This window comes from Emydura macquarii, unplaced genomic scaffold, assembly GCF_026122565.2.
Source record: "Emydura macquarii macquarii isolate MOO-44397 ecotype Brisbane River unplaced genomic scaffold, CSIRO-AGI_Emac_v2 contig_1146, whole genome shotgun sequence".
NCBI lineage: Eukaryota > Metazoa > Chordata > Testudines > Chelidae > Emydura > Emydura macquarii.
In genome coordinates this window covers 6,425,663-6,435,980 of record NW_027131283.1, presented here as the reverse complement: position 1 = coordinate 6,435,980, position 10,318 = coordinate 6,425,663, and positions in this window count along the sequence as shown.

Here is a 10,318-nt window from a genome sequence, read left to right as displayed (position 1 = left end):
AGGTGCTGGCACGGGTTAATGACTCAGTGCCTCCCCCTCCCCCCTGGTAACCAGACTTTTGGTTCAGGTGCCATTTAGGGTTGCCTGGTCCTGAAAACTGGACACCTAGCAGCCCTAAATGGTACCTGGACACAGAAGTCAAAAAACAAACTGTCCGGGTAAAACCCTACTTCCCTTCTCTCCCCCCCTACCCCATCCCCCAACCCCTTCCTCTGCCCACCCCATCTCCTTTCCTCTCCCCACTGTCCCCTGCTCCTATCCCACTCCGCCATCTCCTATCCCTTTCTCTTCCCCCTGCCCCATCCCCTCCCACTTCCTCTTCCCACCCCACCCCCTTCCCTCTCCACACTGGCCCCTGCCCCATCCCACTCCCCCATCTCCCTCCTGCTGCCCCATTTTCCCACCTCCTTTTCTTCCCCTTATCCTATCCCATCCCCCTTCATTCCCCATTGCCTCTTCCCCCCACCCCACCCTCTTACCCTGCCCCCGAGGGACACTCACCATTGTACAGAAACATGACCCAGCACAGGGAGAAATGGGCAACAATCAGCACTAGGAACCAGGAGGCAGAGTCCCAGAGCTGCCAGCCTCAGCAGGGGAGAGGGGCCCTGTGAGCTGTCACACCAAGGGAAGGACAGAGCCCCTCTCTTCCCCAACAGGCTGAGCAGAGCAAGTCCTGCCCTGTGCTCACAGAAATCAGGGGTAAACCAGTGCCCATGGCTGGCATGGGTTGATGATCCAGCACCTCCTACCCTCTGTGGTAACTGGACTTTTAGTGTCTGATCAGCAGTTCAGCGGACTCCCAGGGTAAGACAGACAGCCAGCCAGGCTGAGCTGGTCTCAAAGACACAGCTAGAGCAATTTTCCCAAGCCCATTGCCTGTGGGGCCAGAAGTTGGCAGCACTATAGACATGCAACTCCCCTACCTTTATTGGGACTGCAGGGAGGGAGTATCCCTGAATGCATGGAGGCTTGTAGATTTTATTTTGATCTCCCAGCCAGAGAGACTTACAGAGGCCCACAAAGGGCAGAAGCCTATTCCCCCTGCAAATAGTGGGGCCTGGGTTCTGACCACCCAGTATAGCTAATGGGCATGGCCAGGTTCCCCACCCCCCAAAGGCGGAACCACCAAGGACTCTGTTACAGTGCACTTTAAACAAAGTTCTTTAAAAATAGAAAGAAAACTCCCTCCAATTCTTTGTTGTGAATTTTTCATTATTTCAGAGTACCTGGCCAATATAAAAAGCTCTTCACATGCCCATGATGTTTGATTATTATTATTTACTACTCAAGGTGGATCATTTTTTACACAAAAAGGGTGAAACTTACCAGTTTTAAATGTTTAATTCTAATATGTAGAAATGGGGAAAGGAGTATACTCCCATGTCTACTCCCCTTCTCTGGTTCTGACACCCTTCCCAAGTGCCTGGATAATTAGTACAGTTAAAAATTAATTGCTCCATATTAAAAAATTGCAAGGACAACTAGAACCTGTCCTCCAGGAGCTGGAATGAGCCCAATTCATTTCATATAGGGCTGTACAGATCCCTTAGAACCTGTAGCCAACTCCAATCTGGGCTAACTTTGAAATAGTCACTGACGTGAAAGTCTCTAAGTTGTAGTACCAATTCCCCCAACCTACCCCCTGTTTTACATACTCATTTGTCTTGAGTGGAACATGAAAGTAATTTCATAACATAAAAGAACCCTTTACAATGTAGTAATTTACACCTTTCAAATTCCAACGCAGGTTTGCAGGTAGAAACTTATCATTTATATAATTTCTAAATTAATTACAGGGTTGCAGTGCCCTTGCATATGAAAGAAAATATTTTCATATCATTCATACTGATATTGTTGGGGTAATTAGTGACAATGAATAAGACTTAGAAGGTTGACTCTCTAGTCTTTCAAAACTTTTGGCATGGGTTATGCAAACCACTAATTTAAGTCACATGAGCAGTAGGTCTACAAAGACTTTGTTTAGTATGAACATCTTCTTACTGGGAAAAGGAATTAAAAACCTCTAGCTAGCCAGCATATTAATGCTTATTGTCTCCAATGAGTAGTTTAATCATCATGATTAAGGATAGGCTTCTTTTAAAAAACAAACACACATCACAAACTACATGATGCTGACAAGTATAATAGAGGTATGGTAACGCCCCTATATTTTCTCTTTTTCTTCCTTCTATATTAAGGTTGGGTTTAGTATTTACTTAAAAAAGCATGTCATTCTCTCTATTTTGCATGAGGAGACAGTGTATCTTCTCCATCTTCCTTATAGTTACAGCATATATTCTGTGGCTAAAGATTTAATATTATAGGGATTTTCTAGTGAATCTCTTAGTTTATATGAGTAAAAAAAATTTTAATGTAATATTTAAGAATTTCCAGTATCTCACCTTTTTGCCAATTTTGGCTAGTTTATTATTCTTTTTATTTTCCATATAGTTTATACTCTTTGTCAGTTATCTTCAAATGTACATTTTCCAAAATTAGGTTGTAATTAGCAAAGTTATCTCTCTTACTCATTATGGTCACATTTTAAGCCTTAATTATGACATTTTTGCATTTAACCAACCTTGGTCCCACTTAAACAAATTTTTTGTTTATGGAATTGAATTAGATTAATACAGTGTTTCTCATACAGTTGCATTTCAAACTGTGTTTTGAATAACAGTGGCTTCAACTATCTTCTCATGTACACATTATGCATGTTTTGTCTTATCTTTTGTTGAAAAATCTCCTGATGTAGATAGTAGAAACCCATTGTTGGATAAACAAGGTTTTGGACAAAAATATTTTTTCCAATACAAATAAAGCATATCATGGACCTATCCCAATTTCATATAACTAGGGTTTTCAGATAAAAGGGGTCAGATAAATTAGATTCTGCTATGTAGGTTACTATATAAGTAAAGAAAATAAAAGTTACAATTCTACATTTCAGGTACGAAATCCTATCCACCTACTGCTTTTGCTAATTTAGCTTTTTGCTATCACTCTTAGTATATATTGCATGTGTCTGCGAGGAAATGGATACATTGGATTCAAGAAAGGTATATATCCGGGTATGTCAAGGGAGGTGTTTGGAAATCAGACACTTTAAGAGGTCTTTCCTCAAATGTGAGCTAATCAAATCTGTTTATGATATATGTGTCCTTCTGAGCTACAGTCTTAAAATGTCGTATATTTATTTACCAAGGACTGACTATTACCATGGAAAAAACAAATTTGACATTTTCCTCTAGGTCACTAAAAGGTCAGTCTAAAAATATCCAAAAACTGTTCATTTGTTCCATGAGATGATTATGTGGGGTAGGAGGCTTCCAGTTCAGAAAAGCTAAAGTGATCTGAGGTCAGCAATTCTACTTAGATTACAGCCCGGATAATTACTGAAGGTGAGTGAGCCGCAAATGCCAGTGCTGATAGTCACACCCAATCATAGCCCAAACTGTTGTCAAGCAGGATACACGCACACACACACCCCTTTTATAAATGCACAGGAATTCAAGTTTGATTTGATCAGTCAGTGGAAGTCCTGGATTACATGCAAACATTTTAATTATTTAAGACTTCTTAGAAACATCATTTTCTCATAGTGCAGAAGGAAAAGACACACATTTAAGCGTTTTGTTGTATATATTGTTTCACACCTTCTGCTACACTGATGTACACTGAAAAGTTCTCTCTACTTTGATCAACAGGCAGCCACACCAATCAAAAGTGTCCACGCGCTTGTGTACCTACTCTCATCTCTGTCTCTGTCATGCATACGGCTTGACTCTAAAAGGAGAGATGAATGAAAGAAAAGGGGGCAAAAGGGAACAACCAGAATTAGCTCCCCCTAATTATAGGAGAACTGCTCTCTTAAGAACAAATATTTGGGGAGAAGGGTGACAGACTCTTGGATGACTGGAAAATCTTCACTAACAATAAGAGATGCCTTCCAAAAGAGGAGCAGTCAGATTTGGAAGAAAATATGTTTGTTCAAAACAGGTGTGTCTTCAGATTAGTCTGGATGAAGCATAAAAATAAATGTACACGTGAGAAACAATTTCTATTTCTGTATCTCTGTTTGTGCTAGCTTGAATTGTAGAGATCAGCTTAATAATTCCAAAAAAAGAGATTTTTGGGAAGTGGGGCCAATTAGCAGCATCTCTCCCCTAAACCTTTTAAGCTATGTACTGCCAAGGGTTGCGCCAACAGAAGCAAAGACAACCATCCTGTAATATTTTACAAAGGTATGAGCTATCTTCCATGTTTTCTGAGGAGGTTTGTTGTCGGAGTCCAGACTGTGACTAAAGCCTTACTAAGAGGAAACTGAATAGGGACCAACACATGCACCATCTCCCATGAAATATGTGCTGGAGGGGCAAGTGTAATCTAGCCACAATTCTTAGAGTCCCTACAGCCCGTCAAAAAGAACAACTAAGTCCATAGAAGGCTGTAACCTTGCTACTTTGTGCAAAGTGATATTTAAGGCTAATTCTATACTAGAAAAGGTTTGCCGGTAGATGCATCTGTGACAAATATGGCAATTTCCTGCATTATCCTTGAAAAACCTTATTGAATTAAGTTTGAGTAGCTTTGGATTCCATTGTACTAAAAATGCAAAGTTCATGTATTATTGTGGAATTGTATATCACTTTCTGAGGAGGAGGGAGACATGTATAATGTACTTTGAGAACCATTAGGAGCATCAAAGGACTATTTGAAACTATGTGCCTGACAAGAATGAAACTTGTGGGACAAACAAAGTTAAGTGGGTTTCCCAGGAAATCACTAGGGAGAGGTGTATGCAAATGTTTCTCCTTCGGTTATGCAAGAACATAGCCTTTTGAAGCTTCACCCTGAGGAAAGGAGTGTCTGCTGATCACCTGTTGCATGAAGACAATATCAAAAGCCCAAACTGTATAATGGAAAGAATGAACAATTCATGAGGGGAGAGAGTTCTTGTTCTGATCTAATAGCTGTTATTATCTTGTAACCACAAAAAAAAAAAAATCCACAACAACAACAACAACAAAATCACCCTTGGTGAGCGAGACACACAGGTCTCCAGCCAAGAGAGGTGATTGTTGATGAGCTGGGAGTCCATGCTGGACCACAAAGAGTGAGTACAGGTGCAATTGACTTGAACTGTGACACATATGATGGCAGTATGTGTGGACCTATAAGAGTGTGAATTGCATAAGTGCCAACAGTGGTAAAAGCAAGTACACTAGAAAGGAAAAGCACAAAGAACAGTCTCAATAGTCTATTCAGGAAAGGAACAGCAAAAAGAGAGGGGGGGAAATGGTTTATGAACAGCTAAAGAAAGGTGAGCTGGTTGAGCTACGCAAAGGAAGGTAGCTCAACACTGAGAACCTAACAAAAGACACAGCTAGTCAACTTGCTATATTCTAATGACCAGACTGATCCATGTCCGCAGGGAACATCCAGCCCACTGGCAAAAGGTCCAGCAGGCAGGGAAAATCTTGGAGCCAATTTCCTGGAGGAAGGCCGGAAAGAAGCTGGCAGAGGCAGACCATGTTCTGTCCAGCCCAAATGCATCAGGTATAGGTCCACAGGTAGACCAAGAGAGAATATAGCTGGACTGGGATTGACTGCATCTGAAAATCCAGCAGATTAAAGATCAGGAGCAAGAGAGAGCAGAACAGGAACCACAGCACAAGTGGGAAAGGAAGAATAAGGAACATCAATATTAACTCAAGATGGAGAAATTGCACCAGCAGAACCTTAGTCCAGTAGGTGAAACCAGATCCCAGGTACCTACTCCAAACCGTTTTCTCACTTTAGGGATGTGGATGACATGGATGTATTTCTAAATGCTTTTGAAATGGAATGTGAGTTGAATAAGGTGGGGAAGGCAGACAGGGTATGGTACCTGGCTCCACTACTCTCAGGGACAGAAACTTTGGACATTTTTGCCCTTATGAACAGGAAGAACTACAAAGATTATGAGTTATATAAACTTTGACGCTAAAGTTTAAACTGACCCTTGAAACATATAGAAGGTTTGGGGAGTTCAGAAAAAAGGGGACATTATCTGTGCTGAGGCTTCAACTCAAATTAGGGGTTATGTAAGGGAATGGGGAACTGGTTGGGGAGTTACATGGGCAACGAAGACTACAAATTAATAGAACAATTCTATAAACTCTGCCACCCTGATTAAAAAAACATGATTAATAGACAAAAATCCTAGAGCTGTAACTATAGTTGGGTAATGGAAAGACCAATATGCAGATAGTTGTTCTGGCTTTGATAGAAAACCTAACAGGGAAGGAACAGGATCAAAGGACAAGGATCAAGCCTAAGGCAAGATCTACACTCAGTAGGTAGAGGAACTACCACTGAGAAGCACTGGGACAGATGGGGAAAAGTGGTGTTCCATATGTGACCAATAGGGTCACTTTGCCCAGGAGTGCCCAATATGGTCCCTGATGCCCACTGCAGTGCTTAAAAGGCCAGCTGCACCCCAGCCTCACAAAGTGAACTGTGTGGCTGAAACTCTGTAAGGAGGGAGTCACACAACTAGTCAGCTGATGGCACATACATTTATGATAAGCCATTCATGTCCCTAACCACAACCCAAATGTCATGCTGCACCCTATTGGGTGTAATTCCTTGGATTGTCAGTGGGAGCTGAAGGTGGTAATTCATGGGGAGACATTCACTGGATGGAGAGATACTGGGACTGCCAAGACTATAGTTAAACCCCATGTTGTGAAACCTCATCAGATGCTCCCAGAGTGTAAAATGTGGGTTAAAATTCCTGGTGTAAAAGCCTTCTCTCTACCCACAGCACAGATTAGTATTCAGAGCCAGGAAGGGTCAGGGGTGCTGGTTGTCAGATATTTCATATTCTTTGCTTTTGGGGAATGATATTACGGTCTTGAAAGCAGAATGGGTGAATCAGAGCCCCTCAGTTAGCATCAGACAGGCAAAAGACTGCACTAGCCAAAATGCAATTAGGGTAGCAGATAGGGAGAAGAAACTGACATGAAACTTATGTATATATCACTTCCCTGACCTCTGTGACCTTGGGCAAGTTATCTCTCTCTGCCTCATTTTTGTTTTAAAGAAAAGAGAGGGATAAATATTTCTTTTCTCTATCTTCTCTATTGACACTGTAAGCTCCTCAGAGTGGAGACTGTCTTTTTACTCTGTGTGTGCGTGTGTGTTAAATTCATCTTTCACTCTGGGAGAGGAAGTATTAAAAAAATGTTCCTTAGCTAGTTACTAGTTAGGAGCTTTATGCTGCAATAAGGAAGCACCATGACAAAAATGAGCAGTCACAGCATTATGCCTCTCATTATGGCAACATCACAGTATGGAGTGTGACCCTTGCACTGAAAAGTCAAAGTCCTTAAATGAACTCACTGAGTCATCTCCCGCCAGAATTTTTGCAACAAGTCTCTAGTTAACTGTATTTGTTTATTTCCCAATGTTCTCTTTCCCCCATACTCAGACTTGTAATTTCACAGGATACATTGCTTTCACACCATTGCTTTCACACTGGCTTTTTGGCAAATTCTTGTTTGACCAAGGGCAAAGGTGTTCAGGCTCCATGGACTGATCTCCCCCATCTCTGGCTATGCAAGGAAGGAGATGATGAAGAAGCAGCAATAAATGCTGAATGAGTGAATGGATGAAGACAGGGAGTGGGGAAAGCTGCCAAACATTCTCCTTAGTAAGAGCAGTGGCACCACAATCCACTGTGATGTACACATAAATGCTGAGATAAACAAAAATACCCTCTTGCTTGCTTAAGCAAGAAATGATACCTCCTGAACAAAATTATTCTATCACAGAAAAAGAACATGCCATAATTCAGGCAATCAAGCAGTTGAGGCCATATATGTTCCACAAGAAATTCAGGGCCTTGGCTGACCATTTTCCATCAGTCTGGTTACACAGAACCAAGGGCACCAACTCTAAGCTGCTGTAGTAAAGCATGACACTCCAAGAATCTGATATGGAAATTGTGCATACTAAGGGGAAAGAAAAATATAGTGGCAGATGCCCTGTCCAGGCAAGAGGGTTATGACCCACTGCCTATAGTTCTGCCAGTAGCTGACTCTCTGCAGCACCATAAGAGGGGAAGTGTGACCCAGGAAGGCACTCATTGCCAATTGGCAGAGTGCACAGCATACCATAACTCACATCAGGCCTGACACACTCATTGCCATAATCTGTATAAAAAAGGTGCCATGTAAGGTATCATATGCAAACTGGTAGCCTACTGATCATTAATAGTATTGCGTGCTATATGTGCAGTCACTGTATAAAGAATTATAGCTGTGTGCTGGAAATACATTCTTAAAAGGTGTTTTTCAAGCAGTGCATAAGCCCTGCCTATCATAGACAAAGGAACGTTTTTTTGCCTGTTTTCCTGTGTCTGCAATGTAAATTGAGCCAGGTAATACCTCAGAGGACAATGAAAAGTACATCTACAAATAAGGTAAACAAAACCATCAAGCTTTGGCCCCTCCATCTCTTACAGTGACCCCTGGAACAGCTGATTGCAGGAGCAGACACCATGAGTAGGCAATCACACAGCCAGCTGGTGGCAACTTCTTCTGGCAAACATCAGGCAGTACAGCACAGACGCCAGAGAGACAGTGAAGGGGGAGTGAAGAGAAATGCAGAACTATCAGTGTAAATGAGGGATGGAGTGCCATGTGTCTCATGGAGCATTTTGGGTGAGTGAGGCAAAAGTGGAAGGGGACAAGTTATTTAAAAAGTTGTGAGGAGCCCACCAAACCTGGGCCCGGGCCCATTACAAATGTTATTGCACCACCACAGAGCAAGGGTTATTCTTCTCCCCAGTGTGATGAGCCAAGTTGTGAGGAGAAAGGAAACTATTTAATCTAGATTTTGCAATGCCACAAAAAGAGGTCCTGTCCTTGAAAAGGGAGACTCCAGTCAGACTGGTGATGAAGCCCACCATGAAACAGGTATGTCCCCAAATCTATTTATCTCAATGTCTTTAAGAATGCCCCTGATTTTTTGTGACTTATTTCCACGGATGATTGTCTTCAGTGGTCTGGTCTAACTAGCAACTCAGCATATGTGGTGGATAGTTCCAAAATAGCTCACAGTCAATGCCACACAGAGGTTTTTGTAGGCCTGGGGCAGAAACTGATGCCTCCCACCCGTCCAAAAAAATTACTGTTGAGGGGAGGCAGGGCAGGCAAGGGCAGGTTTGGAGAGTGAGCCTACACTGCATTCACCCCACTGGGTGGCTTAGCTCCGGGCCAAACAAGGGGCGCTGGGCCAAACTACCCATTTTGCCCCCACCCTGGGCATCCCTGCTCACAGTTGCTTCACAGGCATCTGCAAGAGCTTGAAATGATCTGAAAATATTCTCAGAATAAATCCAAATGATAAGATAAGTATTATCTTATTTGAGCTAGAGTGTAGTGAGCTCAAGGTCACAGTTGATGCTGTGCACAACATAGTGAGGTAGATCTTGTTTAATGTGGCGTATGCACCATCTGAACAGCCTATGCTCACTGCTACCTTACCTAAATTCAGGCCAAGCTGTTCTGATTTGAGCCCATCTGGCTTGAGCCCCACATTTCCTGAAGCTGCCATCAGTTGTTTGAATTCAAAATCTCTTATGAGAGCAAAGAAGAGAGGACAAGGTTTCCCATTCTGCAAAGGTCTATGTACATTAATTTGTTCAGCTACAGCCCTATTAATGGAGCTACCAGGAAGCACAGTAATAAACCTAGTTTTTGACATCTATTTCTGAGACACTTTCTTCATCTTTGCAATTTCCTCTGTACAACCTTTCACTCTGTGGGTGTTCCTACAAGTCCAAGGCAAGATTAAGGCCTGCACGTTGCAGAGTATTTCAAAATCTCTTAAACTGAAGTCATGGTTAGCAGCTGTGTTCGCTGCATTAATCAAGATGTCAAACTTCAGGATCTCACCATGTTGCATTTTCCACAGCAGTCCAGTAACAGGAGCTTCTTGTGGACACAGTGACATTTTCTGTTTCCATGCATTTCACACGAACAGGAGAGTGGTCATGTGCATGCCGGGATTCAGCTCTAAAGGTCACGTGCTCCCAAGTAAAAGGGCTCGCCGTCTATGAAAGCTCATGCTGTTGGAAAGTTATACAAAACCTACAAATATGTCACCTTGGACATGGGCGAGTGTGGATTTTTTTTGTTTGTTTGTTTTTTTGGTCTAAATTTCTCATATTCCTTAGCATACACTTCTATGCCATGAGCTTTTCACTTGCTTGGTCCAGGGCCAAGGCTATTACCTTCTGCTGATGCAGGCTGATCGTTTTCGTACC